Source organism: Eurosta solidaginis, chromosome 1 (genome assembly GCF_040869045.1).
Source record: "Eurosta solidaginis isolate ZX-2024a chromosome 1, ASM4086904v1, whole genome shotgun sequence".
Taxonomy (NCBI): domain Eukaryota; kingdom Metazoa; phylum Arthropoda; class Insecta; order Diptera; family Tephritidae; genus Eurosta; species Eurosta solidaginis.
In genome coordinates, this window is record NC_090319.1 from 50,751,265 (window position 1) to 50,773,871 (window position 22,607).

General features: G+C 41.4%; 1 long non-coding RNA gene across 1 annotated transcript in view; it reads right to left on the minus strand.

Moving 5' to 3' along the window:
• The window catches only part of LOC137239686 (uncharacterized), a 92,160-nt gene extending 70,322 nt beyond the window's left edge, over positions 1-21,838 (minus strand). The window contains exon 1 of the long non-coding RNA XR_010949455.1: positions 21,617-21,838. This is a non-coding gene — a long non-coding RNA (uncharacterized lncRNA). The remainder of the gene's footprint in view (positions 1-21,616) is intronic.
• Positions 21,839-22,607: the final 769 nt, after the last annotated feature.

The following is a 22,607-nucleotide window of genomic DNA, read 5'->3' on the forward strand; positions in this document are numbered from 1 at the left end:
AAATTGGTACTTTTTTTGCTTTAGTACTAAATTTAGTATGAAATCAAATTCTGATCTTTTTCTTTTTAGTTGATTAGTCTTATTATTAAATAAAACATGAATTGTTAAGTTTGTAATAATGGTCTGAAATTCGTTGTTGTTGTTGCTTTACATTGGGACATCTCATTAACATCTGAGAAGTCATGGTTGGGTGGGATAAGAGCGGTAAGTAATTGGTAGAAGAACCGCTAGGCAAAAGACAAAGTCTTGTGTCGCTTTCTAAAAAGGTTAATCAACGGTCCTATTGAGTGATGAGGTAAGAAATTCCTTAACCCTTACGTGTGCGTAAACTTTTTCTTGTTAGGCCTTGGGTTTGTCGTAACTGGTGGTTTGGTCGGTCGTTTGGTCAACGAACCCACATAAGTGGCTGAAGCTCCGGGACAGCTAGACGCACACGGGCAGACGCCGATCATCTTCTTCGTGCCACCAGGTAAACTTGGTACAACTGCGAAACAATTGTCAACCCAGAGTAAGTATGCTTGTCAAAGGTCCCATAACAATATTGCACATATTGTTGCCTGAAAAAATTGATGAGATCGGTCGTATATATAGTATATATCCCCCACAACTGATTGTTCAGATAAGGAACTTTTCGTAATTACTGCCCCATTTTAAGAGCTAGAGGCTTCAAATTTCAACGAATGCTTAGGTATATAGCATTTATTGTTGTCTGAAAAATCATAGGGATCGGTGGTATATATATTATATACTTCATATAAACTGTCATTTTTGCCCCTTTTTTACGGCTAGAAGCTTCAAAATTCATCAAATTTCATCAAATAGTTACGTTTACGTCATATATTTTTGAAATACGTGATTCGTAGTCATAGTTTTTACATGCAGACCACAAAAAACGTGAAGCTTTGCATCCTCACACAAAGTACCTACCTGTTTTTTATTTTATATTTATCTTAAAAATCGTTAAGGTATGCAGATCTGTTCACTATATATTTCTTATATTATACATCCGAATATTCGGAGATTACGAACGGGATAAGATTATTGTTCAGCCCCATTCATGAAAGGTATGAAGTCTTCGGCACAGCCGAAGACAGTCCCGTTCTTACTTGTTGAATTTAATTTTGACTAAAAAACTTTAGCAATAGCTCTTGTAAAAGAATTTTGGGATTTAAAACTATAAAGGTGGAGCGCAATCTTTCCATTTAAGCAAACCACGTACCTGGGATTAACTAATTGATTATTTAAAATTTAAACACGCGCTCTACCTCAAAATTACCTTTGAAAAATCAATTTTCTGTACATCTCGATCCGTGCGCCACCTAGCGGATTTTTTTCACTTACATTGTAATGTCCCCCAGATCTGAACTATGTTCTAAGTATCAAGTGTGTAGCTCAACGGGAAGTTACCGAAAAAGACTTTTCCGTTGGTCAAAAATTCGTATGGAAATGAGGGGACAAACATCAAAGGGACTTAATATAAAGGTAGTAAAAAGAACATGAGTTGGTTTTTGTCCAAGGCTGAAATTACTTACATACTTAATTGGCGCTTAACCGTTTAAACGGTTATGGCCATCCAACAAGGCGCGCCAGTCGCTCCTTCTCTCTGCCAACCGGTGCCTATTGGTCACACCAAGCTGAAATAGGACGCAGGAAATCCAAGACCATGTAGAATTCTCACAAAACCGCCACTGAAAAACAACGCCGTATTAAAGTGTTAAGCTCGAATACATATACAAACATGACTTCAGGTGTTAAGAGGGCAACAGCTTTTTGTACCAGGAGTTGAGTAGCGATGACTTCGTTGTCGGTTAACGATGGCCGGATTAGAGCGAATAGCGTCGAAGATTACTTCTAAGGCAGGATAATGGGTGACCGACAACAGATGGGCGTGATAGTAGGGGGCGACGTAAAGAAGCGTATAGAAACGGCTGAATAGCGGAGAGACTAACCGTAGCAGCGAGACGATAGCAAAAGAATGGCGGTATAATAGCGGGCGACCAATGGTTGAGCGGAGGAAAGTAGAGGAGGCGGCATCGGTGGAGTAGCAGGGAACCAACAGCAAGTTGCGTGGTCAGAAAGATAGGTGCGTCTGGAGTTGCACCAATGGGGCAACGTAAGCCAACGCGTTTGCTTCAGGAAAACATGCACTTTAAAGGCATACCGATGGTAGCACCAGTATACAGCCAGAGCTAGAGACGCTCAGGAGATCGGCATCCCCTTCGGGTGCTGAGCTTAGACTGACCTCGCTTTTATCCACATTAGCATTGTACATGTCCACGAGTAGGCAGTGGAGTGCCAACTCTTCCTATGCGCCCGCGCACCAATAGATAATTCGTCCGACGTTGATAAGAACTACAAAGAGTTTAGAAACTAAAAAAACAAACGACGACTGTCCCAACGTGACCTCAAAATAATGCTTGACGACTTTACAACCAAGCTGGAAAATTGTAAAGAAATTCAGCTTACACGATACAACATCTCCTTACGGGTTGAGGTTAACCTGTACGTACGTGCTTAACCGTGCTGCGAAGTATGACAATCTGTGCTCTCAGATTGCAGAATAAAAGATACGCAAAGCCGAATAGCTGTATTTTCATTGAATTACTAATGTTCTCCATGTATGCAGACTACGTGCAAAATATTTAGACTTGTTCCATCACCAAGATACGTACCCGCCTCTGGCCACAAAAGGGAAAATTGAATGTGTTCTCTACTCGTCTGTCACAACTGTTGACTGAAAGAAATCTCCGACAGCAACAGCAAAGGTTTCCTACTGGTATACAAAAACAATTTGTACAATAAGGAAATACGCTGCATAAAGGATTCAAGGGATTGTGTAGCGCAACCCTGTCAAGGGGTTGCCAGCGCAATATACAGCTTCTCCAGCTCAATTGTCAACCTCACCTACCCGTGGTGAATTTTTTTCATTAACAGCCAAGGCTCTGCGACCCTGAACTGCTGATCGATCTAGGGGATGGGAGGGCGGTTTGGCCTAGAAGTTTTAATGTGGTCATACCAAATCGTTCCCGAGATGGTCAGGCTAGTACCTTTATGGTGCTTGTTACCGGAACGTACCGAATCTGCATCCGGCAAAGGACCATTAACATCTATAACACTCCACAAGGCCTTCAGGGAGTGTCCTTACCGCTACAACAATAACAACAACAACGCTGAAAACGAGTGCAGTAACATGTGGTGTATATGTGCGTTATTTTATTACTTCTTCTCATTGTTAGCGAGAGAGTTCACGAGACCGATACCCCCATTCTAGGCAATGGAAAATACATTCCATCGCTAAAACATGATGATCTTAGAATGGTAATACCCCGTCGAAAGCTTCTGTGGATCCAGCTCGCTTACTATAGCATAATGGTCTTTATCTACCGTAAATTTGATTATTTTATCAGTGTGACTTCAGTTCTGGTATATACATTTTCGACCCTAAAGGCTGAGACAAGCAAGGGATGACGGAACATCGTTCCTGTCCACCTACCAGAAAATTAACAAAATAAAGCCTTCAGGTCTTACCAAATCCTGAAGAATTATTATTATGATAGGAGGGACGGTGTATATCATTAGTTTGTCTGACTCTGCTGACTCTAAGCGCCATTATCAGCTCCCTCAGGTTTATGTTGGAATTAAGTGGACCAGGCAAATTATCTTCCTGTGACGCCAGGAGTGTGTAGCAAGAGAGGCTCAATAATGAACTATGTAGGTCATGCAACGCGAATAGCTGTGGCTAGGAGAGTTTTCCTATAGACACCTGTATTTAGTAGCACAGGAAGTAGAGGAAATCATTGTGTTGGGAGAAAGAAATTGAAAAAAAATAGGCCTCCTACATACATGGCCTGACATACATAACTTCTAATGGCCCATCATAAACGTCTTGCACCATATCAACTCTACATCTCCATGCATGAAGAGCTCATAAACATATCATTTTGTCACATGCCCTTCCCAAAAATCTCTACAGATTCAATGGATCAGCTCAACAGGCCATCCAATTATTACTATTATTTTCACGTTCACTTAACACAACCAGCCTAATTATTGTTATTGCTTTAGTTTATTGCGGAACGTTTTGTGTCCATTTTGCACTGCTTTGATAAGCTGTGATAAAGTGCCAAGAGGAAGTATATAGTGAAAGTTCAACTAACGCACAAAAAATTTTATAGAAAAAAAGGAAAAAAAAAGGTATTCAAAGTGACCAAAAGGACTAATTATGTTAATTAATGACAGTCAAAGGGACAGTTGAGGGAGTTATTAAGACGATGAGGACAATGCAAGCAATACTTGAGAGCTCTTAACACTGCATAGTGTTATAGCAGTATTGCCAACAGTTTGAGTGAAAAAGAGGACAGGAAATAAAATCAAAATGAAATGATAGAAACAGAGAAATAATGAACACAAGTACAGCAAAGGACTATTTTGGCTTTGACAAACACAAAGGTTAGCGAAGGTAGGTAGGTTGAACTGGCCGGTCCATGAGGACCTCACATAGACTGATTGAGTCCGTAGTGTTACCAGAAGTTTGTTTTAATGACCAAACTGAAAAACCCTATCAAAAACCAGGACCTATGTTATAAAATAACTCCGTCCTCTTGGCAAATACTAGAAGCTTCCTAGGACTTAAGCCACTTGCTGCTTCTAGATCTGACAGCTGTATCACTCCTAATAGCTGGAGTCTTAGCCTGGCAAGTGCAGGGTACGAGCACAGAACGTGCTCGATCGTTTCCTCCTCCAACCCGCACTTCCTACATCTGCTATCACTGACCAAGCCTAGTTTAAAGGCATGTGACGCCAGAAGGCAGTGTCCAGTCAGAATACCCGTCATGAGTCCACAGTCCTCTCTTTTTAATGATAGGAGAAACTGTGTTAGTCTAAGGTTGTAAGACCTACACATAATCTTCGACACTTTACAGCCCCGCGCTTGAACCCACGCCTTTCCCGCTTGGTCGATCATGTGCACATTTCGCCTTCACTTAATCTCGCCCAATCTAATTGGGACATCTACGGAGCAAGCATCAAGGGATGCGCCCTTTTTAGCTAGTTCGTCCGCTTTTTCATTCCCATCTATTCCCATATGCCCTGGGACCCAATGTAGATGTATGCTTCTCCCTGTCCCGATTCTCTCCAGAGAGTGCTTACACTCTAACGTGCATTTAGATGGTGTGCTATGCGATATTATTGCCTTAAGTGCTGCTTGACTGTCAATATAAAAGCTAACACGGTTGCAGCTTAAGCTATTCTCTTCCAGGGTTTCTACTGCTTTGGTTACGGCTAATATTTCCGCTTGGAAAACGCTACAGTAATCCGGCAGCCTGTAGGATCTGCTTAATTCCGGATCAGCGCAGTATACCGCAGACCCTACTCCTTCCACTATTTTGGAACCATCGGTGTACACATGTATCGCCTCGTCCGCCATTTTGCACCCTTGCGCCAACCGTCCACCTCTATTGTGGCCTTAAGATCTCTCTCAAAGTGCAGGTAGGGAATCATGTAGTCTGTTCGTATTGTGACTGAGGACGCTATACTACTATGGCCATATGGTCGGCGCTCAAGCTGCCCCGAAGCACCGAGCCTGGTTGCGGTCGTTAACGCTTTGATCTTTGCTACCAAGTCTACAGGTGGGATGTGCAAAATGGCATAACGTGCAGCCGTCGGGGTTGTTTTCAGGGCTCCCGTAATGCTAAGCATCGATAGTCTGCACACCCCCTCTAATTTTTTGAGGTATGTTGTTTTTTGTGTGGCTTTCCACCAAACAAGAACTCCATAGTATAGAATAGGGCTTACAATCGCTATAAAAACCCAATGAAAAAGAGAGGGCGATAGGCCCCACGTACACCCCAACATGCTTTTATATGCATAGAGTGCCGTTGAGGCCTTCTTGACCATCTCCTCCACGTTGAGTTTCCATGACAGCTTACTGTCTAGGATGATTCCTAAATATTTTGTGCAAGGTTTTTCCTGTAAGGTCACCCCCCTAACTTAGGCCTGGTCCAATTTGGGACCTTGTACCTCTTTGTAAACAAGACCATATCCGTCTTCTCCGCATTGACTTTCAACCCGACATTAGATGCCCAAGAAAAAAGAAAAAGAAAAGAAAGGTTAGCGAAAGTACGTACATAATTTACGTGTATAGCTTTCAAAGAAATCAAGTAGATTAAAGTAGTGTAATTTTTGGTGTGGAATGTATGTGGATTGTAAGTGGATCATAAAAGAAATTTGCAATAAATGTTCAAAGAGTCGCATGTTTAGGCGCGTCCTTACATACGTACTGCATTTGAGAGATTTATAAGATGTGGAACGCAAGTGCCCTTAAAACTCGTACGTTTATATGTATGTGATTGCTCTACATTTGAGCTGAAAAACGGTGTAGAGCTTATGAGTAAATACCATACTAATTTATAATAGCGCCGTAGAGCGTACTAAAATGGTTTGTGGAACGCATTCGAATTTCCATGCCGACATTGCGAGCAGCGAGTTTGCGCAATTGAAAATTTCATTTTTTTGCAATAATTTGTAACTCAACTTCCATTTGTGCACATTTTCATTTTTGAGTGTAGCACATCTACTCAAGGCTGTGGAACTTATTTGTGGAAAGCTGAACTATATTTATATGTATGTGTATCTCTCACACAAGCCTTTTTGTATAACATGTGGGAAGGTTATATTGAGCGACTTAATTTGACTTTCTCTACATTGCTGACTGATAGTATTTACTCAGTTTTGACAATTGTTTTTGTTTTTATATTTTCTTTTGCTCTAAGGACCGTGAATACGCCAGTGATTGACCCACAAAGAGAGCGGCATACAAATGAAACTTTGTTGACAGACAGTATTGGTCTCTTAGGATGAGGTTAAAGGGCACCTATTGCATTTGAGCATTCGTAACTAGCGGTTGTAAGTATGTGTGTAGGATTCAATAAGTGTGCATGTATGTATTCGTAAGTAGGAATGCATTTAAGTGCTGATGTTTATAAATGTGTAATTTCTAACTATTCATGTTACGGATGTGAACTCTGAGTACTTTCAGTTGTTTTAGCCGATGTGTATGCTTAGAAGCTTCTGAATGGAATGAACTAATGGTGATAGGTTAGACACATTGTCGTTACAGAAAGCATTGTGGTCTATTTGGGTGGAGCGAATCGACTCTCTGCAAGGCAGCGATATCTAAAGGTAGGAATAAGGTAGGTACACATCGATCTTGAAAACTTCTTCCGCAAAGGCTGGACCGTTGAGTTTAAATTGACTTTATGGTATGGCGTCTGAGTAGAAATAAAATCCCCAGCAGTCGTCAACCTCACTGTGGCCATCCGTGCTCACAGCCTGGAATCGTCCAAGAGAATGTTCACCAGACACCAATTCCATTTTAATTCCCCACTTCATTCCTCCTTTCAGGGAATATGAGTATTTAATGTGGCGACAGGGGCGGAAGCCAGCGCAGAGTAGTTCGTTTTTCCAGAGAATAAGCCGAATATGGTCAGAATGGTTGATGGGGCGTAATTATTAAGCTTATATCCTGCGTCATGAAACCGTATTGCAGGTCAATGCTGCGGCGCTTATTTCAACCATCGCCATTCGCTGCACTGCCACCAGCGCTCTTCACCAGAACGCCATAGAAGATAGTTAGCTTGACCAGCATATAGAACAGCCAATGTAACATCCTTGGAGTGAGTTTTCGACTTTTGCCAATTGCCAATTGAAAGCAGTACATGGCAACTAAACTCTTCGTAGCCATGTCCTCAGCAACAAGCTTCCAAGACAGTTTGCTGATAAGAATAGTTTCTTAACCCTGTAAGACAACACCTGCGTACTCCCCCAACAAAATCTCTGACGTAAAAGAACGAGCTCTGTTTTCCTGGGGTTGACAGCTAATAAGCATGTTATGGACTTCATGATCAGGACATACAGGCAGCACTGTAAAATGTTCTTCTGTGTATTCAAAAATTTACCTCTGATAATAATTACCAGATCATCGGCATTAGCGACCAGTTGGCAGCCTGTACTCGAAAGGTCCTGAAGCAGGGGAGAAAGAACACACATTTGTAAACCCCTTCTCACCTTTACCTGTGTTGTCGCTCCGCGCTACAGATACCCTTTAATTCTTGGCCCTACAGTGAAACGAGTCGGTGTATACTTGTTACATTAACTTCGTTGTTAACCGAACTTTGATGTGCAAAGTGTTTTGCTACTTTGATATTCGTTTAAACTACAAATTAATTTTTTTTTTGTAAAATTTGTAATTGAAATTTTCTGCCATATTGTCAGTAGCGATAATCTATCTTTAAATAACATTTGCAAACTATGTGGCTTCCCTTTATATAAATTTTAATTGTTTTAGATACAAATGTTTTATGTAAAGATCGTATTGCTTTCAAACGTACCTACCCAGCAGTCAATCGTACTAGTTGCATATAAACTGAATTCAAAGTGGTTTAACACACAGCTTAATTAGTCTGAGTTCTGTTTGATGAGAACCTCACATAGATTGAATGAGTGCGTAGCATGATAAAATAACTTCGTCCTCTTGGAAAATACTAGAAGCTTTCACGGACCTATGCCACTTGCTGCTTCAAGATCTGGCAGGAGTGATACATCCAATAGCTGGAGTCTTAGCCTGCCAAGCGCAGCGCATGAGCCTAAAACGTATCGATCGTTTCCTCCTCCAACCCGCACTTTCTACATCTGCCATTACTGACCAAGCCTAATTTAAAGGGATGTGACGGCAGAAGGCAGTGTCCAATCAGAATACCCATCATGAGTCTGAATTCCTCTATTTTAGATGACAGGAGTAACTTTGTTAGTCTAAGATGCTAAGCCATTCAAGCATTTTCGTCACTTTTACAGCCCCCTTGATCGATGATGTGCATTTCTCACCTACTCTTAATCTCGCCCAATCTAATTGGGATGCCCACGTAGCCAGCATCGAGGGATGCACTTTTTTAGCTGGTTCGTCCGCTTATTAATTTCCATCTATTCAAATATGCATTGATACTCAATATAGATGTATATTTCTCCTTATCCGAATTCTTTCCAGGAACCGCTTACACTCTAGCACACTTTTAGATGCCGTGCTTTGCGAGATTATTGCTTTAACTGCTGTTTGGCTGTCACTATAAAAGTTGACACGGCTGTAGTTTAAGCTATTTTCTTCCAGTATTTTTCTATTGCTTTGGTTACGGCTAATACTTCCGCTTTTACTTCCGTCCGAAAAAAGTTGTAGTGATCTGGCAGCTGTTTCTGGTTGGTGGTCAAGCTTTGTTAACGGCGTCTGAACTTATATTGTTGAATGCTCCTTCAATGTCTATGAAGGCCACAAGGCAATAATCGTTTTCGAACAAGGGTGTTTCGATAGTAGGTACTAGGCTGTGTATCGTAGTCTCCGCAGGTTTCCCTTTGGTGTACGCGTATTGATAGTCAGAAATGCGGTTCCTATCAATATTGTTAGTGAGGAAATCGCTTGTTATCGTCTCTAGGGTCGATGTACGCAGGATGAAAGATTGATATGTCTGTAGTCCTTCGGCTCGTATTGAGAGGGTATGCCTGCTTTGGAATGAATATGACAGTGGCGCTCCTCCATGCACACGGAATATAGTTTAGAGCCAAGCAAGCGGTATATATGCCACAGCCATTTGGCTGATAACTCCAAAGAGTAAATAAGTCGAGCGGAGATATTCCCGTCTGGTCCAGCAGCCTTAAAATGTTTAAAACTTTTAACTGACCACCTAACCCTTTCCTCAGTGATGGGAATATTTACAGCCTGGTTTGCTGCAGGTACTTCAGTTACATTGACCATGTTTCCCGGGAAATGTGTGTCCAATAGCAGCTAGGGTTTCCCTTTATGTGTTGGTTCAGGTACCATTTGGTCTCCACAGAAAACTAATAGCTGTTTGCGTCTTAGAAAACATGCACCGTAGCCTTGATGTGTCGCCGACACTTTCGACTCCGGTGGAGAAATTTCTCCACGAAGTTCTCTTCGCTTGTTCCAGGACTTTTTTGTAGGTCCTTTGAGGCATTTGGCTTTGTTAAACTGTTCTCTACGGGACTTACGAAGAAAGTCTAAATCATGGGACCACCAATGAGGTTTACGCTTACCGCGTGGTTTTGGCATTAGACAAGCCTGTTCCAGGGCATTTGAGAGTGCCAATGAGAATTTGGTGGCTACCGTGTTGTGACGGTAGCGTGCTCCGTCTACCACACCGTATGCCCTGGGTTCACACCCCGGGCAAAACAACATCAAAATTTTAGAAATAAGGTTTTTCAATTAGAAGAACATTTTTCTAAGCCATTCGGCAGTGTTTGGAAAGCGCTTCGGGTGTATATCTGCCATGAAAAGCTCTCAGTGAAATCTCATCTGCCTTGCAGATGCCGTTCGGAGTCGGCATAAAATATGTAGGTCCCGTCCGGCCAATTTGTAGGGAAAATCAAGAGGAGCACGACGCAAATTGGAAGACAAGCTCGGCCTTAGATCTCTTCGGAGGTTATCGCGCCTTACATTTATTTATTTTTAATGAGAATTTGCTACCAGAACCTCCAGCTCCTCCGTTGATGAGGGACTTTGTGAGGGCAGTGCTGGTAGTTCTCTTCCTAAAAGCTCATTACGTTGTTCCTATTTTGTATTACGTGGGTTACGTTTCGCAATGGACTGCTCAACGAAAAGCTCTAACATTACTTCAATCTACCGGTGGTCTGAGAAAGAATGTTCCTCAAGAACATGCAATTTTTTGACCCACCCATAAACGCTTTCGCTACAAATATTGAGGCCAGTAACCTATTAATGGTTTTTGGTAATAAAAGTTGGTTTATTACCTACATCTGCATCGTACTACATGGCGTAGTCCCGTGGTCAGCGACTAAGCTCTCGTATGTGCGAGCGTTTCGAGCTTGAAATGAAACTTGATAGTCTTCCATGGCACCAGAGAGATATGCAGTCAGAAGAAGAAACAGCAAAGCGAGTACGGAAAAGTTTTGAACAAAAATACAGAAACTTAGCAATGTAAATATCATAAAATACAACTTTCTGACTAATTGATTAAAGGTCGCCTAAACCCTGTTTGATTTTATTAGTTTTCTAGTAAAGTTGCTACAAATTCTGTTCACATTACTACACTAAAAGTTGAACTACTCACCCCTTTTCATTTTACTACATGCAATATTTCCCAACTGTATATACGTTATAACGGTAGTTATTGAGCTGTTAACATATGTGGTATGCTCGCTCGTTATACATACATATATACCTACATATACATGTACATGTATGTTATATGTGTGTACGAAAGGTAAATGACAGAAAATTTGCTAAAGATTTTATTAATGTCGAGGAAAGGTGGCAACAACCTGGAGTTTGAGCGCTAAAAGGCGAAACAAGTTATACGCGCGCTCACTGCCAATAGCAGCTGCTTATGTTACATTTTAGTGTGGCTATTAAATTTTATAAAACGAAATTAAATAAAATGAAATCATAACATTGGAAGGATTTTGCTATTGACAGCGTAGACAACATCAAAGGAGCGATAGAGGAAAAAGGTAAAATAAACCGACACAACTTCATGCGAAAAAGGCAAGGGAAGCATACGATAAAATGGTGGGGGAAATGGTAAAAAAATGAAAAGACGTCAGTGCGTAAAGGTATTAGAGATATACGCCGCCGCCGCCGCCGATTTTGGTCGTTTTTTGCACGCCGCCGCCGAATGTTAAAAATATCGGCGCGGCGGCGCGGCGTCCGGCGCGTTACTATATTTTCTACTCGTTTAAGTTTGTTTAGGCCATTTATTGTTTATGTCGAAAATTGGTTGGATATGGTCGAAAGTGGTATCAACGGATACGCATCACTGCCAGTTATAAGCAACTAATTGCGAAATTTAACTCTTTATAACTATTCAAAAGTTATTTAAAATAACAGGCGCTTTCGATGTCAGCTTAATACGGACTTTGCATCACCCAATTCAGCAAGTTATTAAAACAAAACACTAAAAGAAAAGTTATATAATAAATATATGCTCACATTGCATTTTTGAAAAAATTAATAATGAACAATTAATTCAAATCAAATGACCCAAGGCGAACATGTTTTTAAATTGTCCTCAAGAATAAGCGAAATCAGTGATGAAAAATCCTTTAGTAGGTTCTAGGGGCATAAACACTCCTTTGAAATTATTCTTACCTCATACTTATGTTGAGGATATATGTACTTATGAGAACGGTTTGAAAAATCAGTAAGTTTTGCATTCTAACATTTGTTGTTTATTTGCGAAACTATACAATAGCGTCTGAAATGTTAATTTTGATTTTCACACTTCTTCCTTCAACACCCAAGTCTCCCGGTTTGATATTCCCTAAAGTTGGCGGCCCTATCCAAAACTAGTCCCTTGGAGTGAATCACATTGATTATAGCCAACCAAGTTTAAATATCACCTACACGTTACGGCTCCTTTTACAAATGTGAATACGTAGGCACATATATCTATCAGGTGAGGCTTTGTCCTTCGCAAGAACACTCAAAGTGCTGAAGCAAAAGCTTTCCCAAGACAGTGGAACTAATGACCGTGTGTGATACTACCCTAACGTAGTGGACAGTCGAACTTGTCTGAAAACTGAAGCTACGCGGTTATCCATAATGAGCTCCTATATCGTAAGGCCGGAAAACAGTAGTTAACAACTTTCAACTTAAAATCCGTCGACTTTCGTTCTAAATTTGATTTAACGAAGACTATTGAAATCAATGTTGTGAACACAAACGTCTGCAATTTTTGGTCTACATTTTAAAAATTTTATCCAGGATCCTTGTAAAATTTTTATTATGTAGATGCGCCGAGGATTATACGATTTTCACCCATATTTTAGGCAATGACATCCACTTAGACTGCTTATGATTTCGAGGGCGGCATCCTTGGCCGAATAGTCACTCCCTAACGTTTCAAGGTGTTTCTCTTGTTAGCTCGGCAGCATAGCGCGACAAAAGCATCCGTTGGAAAGTCTGCGGAGCCACACCTAGAGCTTTTAGGAAAGTGACGTCGACGAAGGTATGAGCGCGAAGTCGCAGTCCTATAGCTTCTGTACTGGCATATGGTGTGAGGCTTAGGAGACGTGGTAGCGACTGGTGGTAGGGATTCCTACTGTTCGGACATCGGGAATCGTAGCTCTTAAAAACAGCCGAGAAAACTGGAGGCTCCCTGTGCCACGAGAGTCATGAGTATTAATAGACCATTAATAGCAACCCTAAGTCGCCTTTATGATTTAAAGAAATTGTGTTCGCGACGATTATTAGGAGTTAACTGTAGGTGAAACTACGCTTTGCACGAGATATACAAGCAAAAGTGTGACTATTTTATGTATCTCTATTTCTTTTCAGCAGACGTTGCAGTACCAATTCCAAAGACCGGGATTAGGTTCGAAGCCTCTCTGGAGCAAGCGAACGAGGGACAATCCCTTTGCAGGGAGCTAGTCCTGAAAATTTTTGAACGGTCTGCGAGATTTTGATGCAAAAACCCCAGATCTTTCCGAAATGTCCAACACGTTGATTTCCTTAAATACATATAAACAAAACCTTTCCTAAATATTATTTTTTTAAATAGAAAAATCAAGCTTTTCAAGTCAGAACACCGGCGTACACCGGTGCGCCGCCTACGCCGCCGCCGCCGATAAAGTGATCGGCGTAAACCTCTAAAAGGTATATACATATATAAATGAAGCCCAAGAACTACACAACAACCCCTACATGCAAGAACAGCGTAAATTACGTAAACTAGTTGTAAAAACGCGTTAAAGTGGCGAATGAAGGAACAGTAAATTGTTAACGAGGATGCAAGGAAACTTCATTGGCAGAGCGTCACGTTAATGCAAGGCTTGAAATTTGTATCACAGGCACTTTCTGACTTCTGGCTACCGTTATAACGCATCCGGAATTTTTATACTCAGCGTGCTTTGCGCACAGAGTTTATTAACTTTAGTAACGGTTGATCGTGAACGAATCGAAATTTATATAGACTTCCATGCATCAAAATGCGTAAATATTAAAATATCTTATTGGAATTTGGTATATGGGTTCCTTGGCACTCATCTCCCATCGCTCTTCAAAACGAGCGAAATCGGATGATTGCCACGTACATATTTTACATATTGTGACGAATATTAGTAACACTAAGGGATACTATCATCTCTAAGCCGATACTAAGCAGTGACTCGTATGCACATCAAAAAATAAATCATTATGTCTACCCATATGTCCATACGAGCAGCGGAGAATAACGCACAAACACATGCATATATCTGAGATACTCCCAAAAGTATGCAATCATTTGTGCAAGTATCACTCACATATACACTCGCATGGGCTATGAGAGAAGTTATAAAATCGTGCATCTGTAATTATAGCTGAGAAATTTATAGCTGATAACTAACTAGTAAATTCTAGAAATAGAAGCGCCTAGAAATATTTCAACGAGGAAACCAAACAATATAAAAAGCAGCAACAGTTGAGGCACGACAATCAGTTTGGTTTAAGCAAGCTATCAGTTGCGAAGTATAAGTGCTATTTTCAAGTAGTCTAATAAAGACCATTTTTGCATTATTTAATATTGGAGTTATTTATTCAACAGTTTAGTGATTTGAACGTTAGTAGAAGGTTGCAAATAAGAGGAATTGCACTAAATTCGTTACAATATGTACAAAAGGAAACCTGATTATTTAGTAAATAATAACCCTAGGGTCTTGAAATTTGATGTGTGGACTGATATTGGAACTCTTGATCCAAATTTTAAAAATTTTTTAGAATGGGCGTGGCACTGCCCACTTGTGATAAAATCAATTTTACAAATATTATTAATCATAGATTAAAAACCGTAAAGCCTACATCAAAAAATTCGACAGAGAGGTGCCTCTACTATAAAAAATGTTTCGAAAGAAATATTAGCGAAATAAGTTAAGGACCACGCCCTCTTTTATAAAAAAGATTTTTAAAAGAGTCGTGGATGATGCAAAAAAGAGCTTTATATGAATGGTGTTTCCTTTTTCAAGTGTAGCTATAGCAGGGTGGAGCCGTGTGTAGAAGTCCACGAAAGTGGGGAAAGCTTCTGACCGCCATTCACCTGGGAATGTCCAGAGCGATTCTTTTGAACGCGGTTCAAGTAGCTCACTACTGCCGGTCTCTTGCGGCCAAGTATCCTCTGGGTAGCCGCTAAACATCCGTTTAGCGGTGAGCTAATGTAAGAAGGCGACAACTTGGCTAGGCCACTCTGACATAATCGGTTTAAGGGCTAGCCGGGGGAGATTTCATCGGGAGCGTCTGTACACCTCTAGGTGCGGCTGCAAGCGGGCGTCTGTCTTGGAGCAAGCGGCTCGCTATATAAACGTGCAAGTAATATTTTCACCCTCGCGGAGCTGTGCGCTGGGCTTGGGACCCGCCACGTAAAACCATACTCCAATGAAATATAACAACAAGCCTCGGATAAATACACCCTCTATTGATGATGACCATGGCAAACGTTTGAAGGACAATGAATTGAGGGCATGCACCTGGAACGTCCGATCCCTGAATGGGATTGGTGCAGATACCCGGCTGGTTGATGTCTTCGTCAAAGCAAAATCTGACATCACCGCCATCCAAGAAATGCGTTGGACGAAGCAAGGAAGAAAGAAGATCAAAAATTGTGACATCTATTGGAGTGGCCATACGAATAAGCGCAGTTTCGGCGTCGGATTCGTGGTGGGAGAGAGACTTTGTCGCCAAGTGCTCGCGTTCACGCCTGTGGACGAGCGTCTCGCCGCTATCCGAATAAAAGCAAAATTTTTTAATATATCATCCATCTTCGCCCATGGGCCGACAGAGGAGAAAGAGGATGAGGTGAAAGACACTTTTTATAAAAAATTAGAACGCATATACGAGCGCTGCCCCCGTCATGATATACAAGTCGTGATTGGCGACTTTAACGCCAGGGTGGGCAAAGAAGGTGTTTTTAGCCCTAAAGTCGGAAAGTTCAGCCTACGCAATGAAACTTCTCCTAACGGACTGAGGCTGATTGACTTTGCCGGTGCTCGAAACATGGTCATATCCAGCACAAAGTTCATGCATAAAAAGATACATCAAATTACATGGCTGCCTCCTGATCGAAATACTCGCAATCAGATCGATAACGTTGTGATGGACGGACGGCATGCCTCCAGTGTTTTAGATGTGCGCACGATCCGAGGACCTAACATCGACTTGGACCATTATCTCGTTGCAGCCAATATATGCACCCGCCTCAACGCGGCTAAAACCAAGGAACAAAAAACACGAGGAAAGCTAGACGTCGAAAAGCTTCAATCACAACAGACTGTCAATGATTTCGCAACTCGACTCTCACACCTGCTCTCTGAGAGCACAACTCATCCTTAGGGAATACAGGAGCAGTGCGAGCATATCTCCATAGCACTTCGTACTGCCGCCGAGGAAAAAATTGGTTACAGGCGGCCATGAAAAAAAAAACTGGTACGATGAAGAATGCCGCGTTGCAACCGAAAGAAAAGACGCTGCCTACAGGGCTACGTTAAAAGCGAGTGCGACAAGAGGTGTGTGTGAACGCTATCGTGAGTTGAAAAGGGAAGCGAGACGCCTTTTCAGGAAGAAAAAAGTAGAAGCAGAAAGGCGTGAGTGCGAGGAGCTTGAGCTGCTAGCCACCAGGAGTAACGGCCGAAAATTCTACCAAAAAATACGGCGACAAACGGAAGGTTTTAAGACCGGGGCAAACTCCTGTAGGAATGAAAACGGCGACCTTGTAACTGATGTCCAGAGAGTGCTTAGATTATGGAGGGAATACTTCTCTGCTCTCCTAAATTGGGGTAGCAATTCACCGCGCAGAGATGAAGAACACGATCCCGCAATCGATGATGATGGAATATATGTCCCCCCGCCCGATAATGACGAAGTTAGAGTTGCAATAACCAGATGGAGAAACAACAAGGCCGTGGGCGCTGATCGATTGCCTGCGGAGTTATTCAAGTACGGCGAGGAGTTGGTAAGGCGCATGCAGCAGCTTCTTGGCAAAATATGGGCGGACGAGTGCATGCCCGACGGTTGGAATTTAAGTGTTCTTTTCCCAGTCCACAAGAAGGGGGATACTGCAAAATGCACCAACTATCGTGGAATCAGCCTTCTTAATGTCGCATATAAGGTCCTTTCAAGTGTATTGTGCGAAAGATTGAAGCCCACCGTGAACCGGCTGATTGGACCTTATCAGTGCGGCTTCAGACCTGGTAATTCTACCATCGACCAGATTTTCACAATGCGCCAAATCTTGGAAAAAGCCCGTGAAAAGAGAATCGACGCACATCACCTCTTCGTCGACTTTAAAGCCGCCTCCGACAGCACGAAAAGGAGCTGCCTATATGCCGCTATGTCTGAATTTGGTTTCCCCGCAAAACTTATACGGCTGTGCAAAATAACGTTGAGCAACACCACCAGTTCAGTCACAATTGGGAAGGACCTCTCCGAGCCGTTCGAAACTAAACGAGGTTTCAGACAGGGTAACCTCCTATCGTGCGATTTCTTTAATTTGATGCTGGAGAAAATTATACTACAGAACTGCAGAACTTAACCGCACTGGAACTATATTCTATAAAAGCGTGCAATTACTGGCATATGCTGATGACATTGATATCATCGGCCTAAACACTCGCGCTGTTAGTTATGCTTACTCCAAACTGAAAAAAGAAGCGGTAAAGATGGGTTTGATGGTGAATGACGACAAAACGATGTACCTGCTGTCATCGAGCAAAGATTCAGCGCATACGCGCCTTGGCAACCACGCTACTGTTGGCAAGCATTATTTCGAAATAGTAAAAGAATTCGTTTATTTGGGAACCAGCATCAACACTAGCAACAACATCAGCACTGAAATCCAGCGAAGAATCAATCTTGCCAATAAATAAAGTCCTCTCTTGGCGAACGAAAATCATACTCTACAAGTCACTTATCGTACCCGTCCCGCTATATGGGGCAGAAGCATGGACCATGACAACAGCAGATGAAGCGGCTTTGGGAGTGTTCGAGAGAAAAGTTTTTCGAAAGATTTATGGACCTCTACGCGTTGGCGATGACGAGTACCGAAGAAGATTTAATGATGAGCTGTACGAGCTATACGCAGACATCAACATAGTCCAGCAAATTAAAACGCAGGGGCTGCGCTGGCAAGGCCATGTTATGCGAATGAATGATGATGCTCCGGCCAAGAAAGTGTTTCTATCGGAACCCGCCTATGGAAGCAGAGGTAGGGAGCGGCCCCACTCCGTTGGAAGGACCAGGTGGAAAACGGTTTAAAATCCCTTGATGTGACCAATTGGCGCCTGTTGGCGGAGCGAAGGAGCGACTGGCGCGCCTTTTTGGACGGCCATAACCGTTTAGACGGTTAAGCGCCAATTAAGTAAGTAAGTAAGTAAGCTATAACAAAAAAATAAAAATTTAAAATATTTGAAAATGGGCGTGGCACCGCCATTTTATGACCAAGCAATTTTCTATGTTTCGGGAGCCATAAGAAGAAAAATTAACATATCGTAATAAAATAGGGGATGCATACTTTCCTTATAGCAGGAAATATTTCTAGTGAAAATGTGCTGGATCGGCTAAAGGCCACGCCCACTTTTTACTAAAGATGTCTAAAAGGATCGTAGACTAGAATAATAAGCTATATTCTAGCGAAAAATAATTTTATATCAATAATATTTCACATACCAAATTTCATTGTAAGAGGAAAGTGGGAGATTTTTTTTTAAATGTGGTGACACGCCTCTATTTCGATCAAGCATTACACAATATTTCTAGAGCATTAAAAAAAAAGAAATCCCTCCTAACACTATTCGAAAAAGTAATTTATCTGATATGAACTGTAAAATTGAAACTCACGCTGAGTATATAATGTTCGGTTATAACCGAACTTAGACACCCTTACTTGTTTCATCTCACGCCCTTGCATTTTTAGATGAAGCAATGAAAGGATTTTTATCAACGTTCTACTGATCGAAAGTGAGTAAAAGCGATATGGTTAAGGTGATGTGCCTTTTAAGCCGAGCACTAAGGTACGTACTGGACTGTTAAAAGGAAGATGAATGTGTGATTTCAAAGCTGGATGGTTGGTTGAAGAATGTGCAAAATAAGTGCTGGAAAATGAGGGCAACTAGACGCGCGTGAAGGCAGTTAAGTGTAAACGAATATCGTTCCTTAGGCTTATATTGGCTATATTTATAGATATAAGAGTGTATGTGCTGGTTGTTAAACCTGACCTATAAAACTAATTGAATATGTATGCCTATTAAAAAATATGCGCGGAGATAGAGATGCCATTTTGAGAGAAATCAGACTATTTTAGCATTGCGGCGCGCCGCCTTATATGCATAAAGATGGCAAAACTAAATGGGGTGGGAATCCATTCCCGTCAAAATAAACATGTATGTATTTACAGCATGTGAGCAAAAATTCAATAATTATTATATAAAATATGAGAACTATCGTTTTAGTGATGATTTTCTGAAGTTTTCTCTCAAGACTACAGATTCATATACCTATGGGCTTAAGGCTGAGGATACCACTCAGATAGTCCAGGGTCAAGCAGAGCCTACATTCAGGAAACTGCACCCTTCCCTTTCCCCCAGATAGCTGCGACGAGCAGTTAAATATGCCCTAAATATCCCATACAGCCGGCTTACTAAAAGTACTGGCTTCGACGCTGGGTACTACCGCCTCCAGAAATTGCATGCTACTTTTCCGAGCTGAAGGTGCCATTGCGCCAGCTCGAGCGTGTAAGCCAGTACGGATGAGTGTGATCAAAAAGCCCAACAATCCCCACTAATTGACACAAACCGGCCTACTGCTGAAGCCAGAGCTCAGGGAGGGAAACCTGGTAGTTTCAGACGCAAGTAGAAACTGAGATAGCACTGTATTTCTATTGCAAAGATGCGTTAAAAGCCTTAACTCTACGACACTAAATATAATTGTAAAGCTTTTGGAAATCCAAATAAGGTCGATCCTATCTAGACCCAAACTTTCTGTGGAACAACATTCTCACATGTGCGGTAGGTCAGGCGAAATTGGTATCCATGTCCTCATAGGTACAAGAGAGAGATCCACAAGTAACAAGTAAAAGATATCAGCAGATTCATCAACTAATCCAAGTGACTTGACTATGGTATCAAGTAATCTGACAGCGGCCATTAACAACTAGTTCCGGAAGAAACTGCATGAAAATGGCACTCGGAGCGTTACCTGGGCAAGGGAGAAAAGTTAAATCCAAAAGTCTGACGCTGAAAACAAGGCGCCTGCAAAAAACTATCCCAAGTTAATCTTTTGTTTGCCCTATGAGAACATTTTGCAATTTTACTCGCCACAACTCAAAACCAGCTTCTCTTGCATCTCAGCGAAAGAAAAACAGCCTGCCACAAGGCTCGTGGCGATAAGAGGGGATTTTGCCTGCATCTATGGAATGAAGGGTGAGAAGGGAAAGCTGTAGGTAGGTGTACTTTCTCCCTCCTCTGGGCTGTGGTCATATACGAACTATTTCAATACCTCAAATGCAATGACTGAAATGTCGTTGTCCTCGCCGTCTTCTTCGTAGTCAAATATTTAAAAACGAAATGAAGGTGTTCCAAGTCCTCCGGAATAGCTGTAAACTCACGTGGATGTACAAAACCCTGTATCCAAAAAGATTGACGTTAAAGTTTCATACAGAAGACAGAGATAACAAAGCTTGTGCTGGCTTGTGTTGCCGCTGTCAAAAACTGGGGGCCCAGCTATAACAATATCAATAGATATTTTCACGCGGTTGATGCTCATTGAAATTTTGTAACTCCGCTGAACCCTGGTAGCTTGCTTTTGAAAATATAAGCTTTCGACGAGATACAGCAATGAAAAAATGAGGTGATGGCTAGTCAAACTGTTATTTTAACGCTGAGCTTTAAAACTGAACGACATCAATGGAAATTTTCAAGCTGATCTCTTAACTTGAGCAGGAACTTGCGAGATAGCGTTGAATGCTGATTGTGATGTAGTTCTGCTGACACCGCCCTTGTCAGGTTTATATCTCCTTTACGTAGGGTTTTCATTACAAAACTCTGGTCCATCAATGGTGTTTCGAGCGTTGACAGAGCATTGCCCACTTTGAATCTTTGTGGTGCAGCTACATATTATGGGCAACGCCAGCTACCCTAGTTTCATGGAGGGTTACAAGATATCAGATATACGTGAGCTACATCCAATTAGCTTAGCACAGCTGCCACCGATTCCAACCTAACCAAACCCAGCGATACTTTCCGCTGCGTTTGAAGATATTAACACATTTATGAAATTTGAAACAGTTTAATCACCATTTAACAACTTACTAAATTTTTGATTACAACAGCTTTCTTAGAACTTTAATATGCGCTATAAGACCCACAAATATTGTGGCATTGGACAACAAACGCACGACAAACTAGGAAACATACAACGCTTGGAAATAAAAAAAAGTGAAACGAAAACATATTTAAGGGAACACAATGCCTGCAGCAGATGCATAAAACTTTTCCCATTATTATGTACCACAAACTTTATGTTGCACAACAAATGCGCCGGTAACAGATGCACCACACTTACTCACTCACTCACCACTAACTTTCGATTATGGCGCTAAATTCACTTCAGGTTGTATGCTATGCGATGCACTGCACTGCTCGCATCGTTCATTTAAAAGTTTTCCGCTGAACTTCTTATTTGCTTTGCAATGTTGGTTTTCTTTAACATTATTACTGTTATTATTGTTTGTTATGTTGTCGCTTTTTTGCTTCTTTTTTATTTACTTCTGATTCTTTACAGCTCACACTTGCATGCTTCGGCACTTCATTTCGTTTTAGGTAACTTATCGCGTTACAGCATTACGATTGCGGTGACGCTTAACTTCTTCAAGTAGTAAAATATGGCAACACCATTAATGGCGTCAACACCTAAGATGATTACGATTGCACGCAACAACTGTCTTATTCAACTATTTTATAGCATTTTGTTGGTTGGTGGGTAGTGAGCACAGCTCATATAATATTAAATAACAAAAGCAGCGACATCTACATACTTAAATAGAGCAGGGATCGAATAAAAGAACTGTTTTCGCAATTTCGTGTTCTTTTTTTTTTAAATGAAATGACATTTCTAATGTATAGACATTTTTTATATGACAGTTATTGGTAGGAATTTAATTTTTAAGTTCTAAAACATTATTTTTATATATTTCATGTCGAAGTGCATCTAAATTATGTCGGACAGCTAGGCGGCCCTACGTGCCTTGCAATCCTACACAGTTACAAGCCAACCTAATAAAACCGCACTGCGTTTTTTAGCGCACGCAAATAACCGGCGTTTTTTACCCTAACCGAAACAAGCATGCGTTGCGACAATGTAAAACATGTATGCAAACGTCAAACCTAAAATGTCACGCAGAAAAAAAATTGGAAATCGAGTTAGGTTTTCAAGCAGCAAATTCAATTTCGGTTGCTCTCATACAAGTTGTACGTGCATGAGACATTTTTGACAGAAAATGACTTGCGTGTGTTTACATTAGGTTGACTTCTTACATCCAAACTAGTGGATGACTGAAATGAAATCC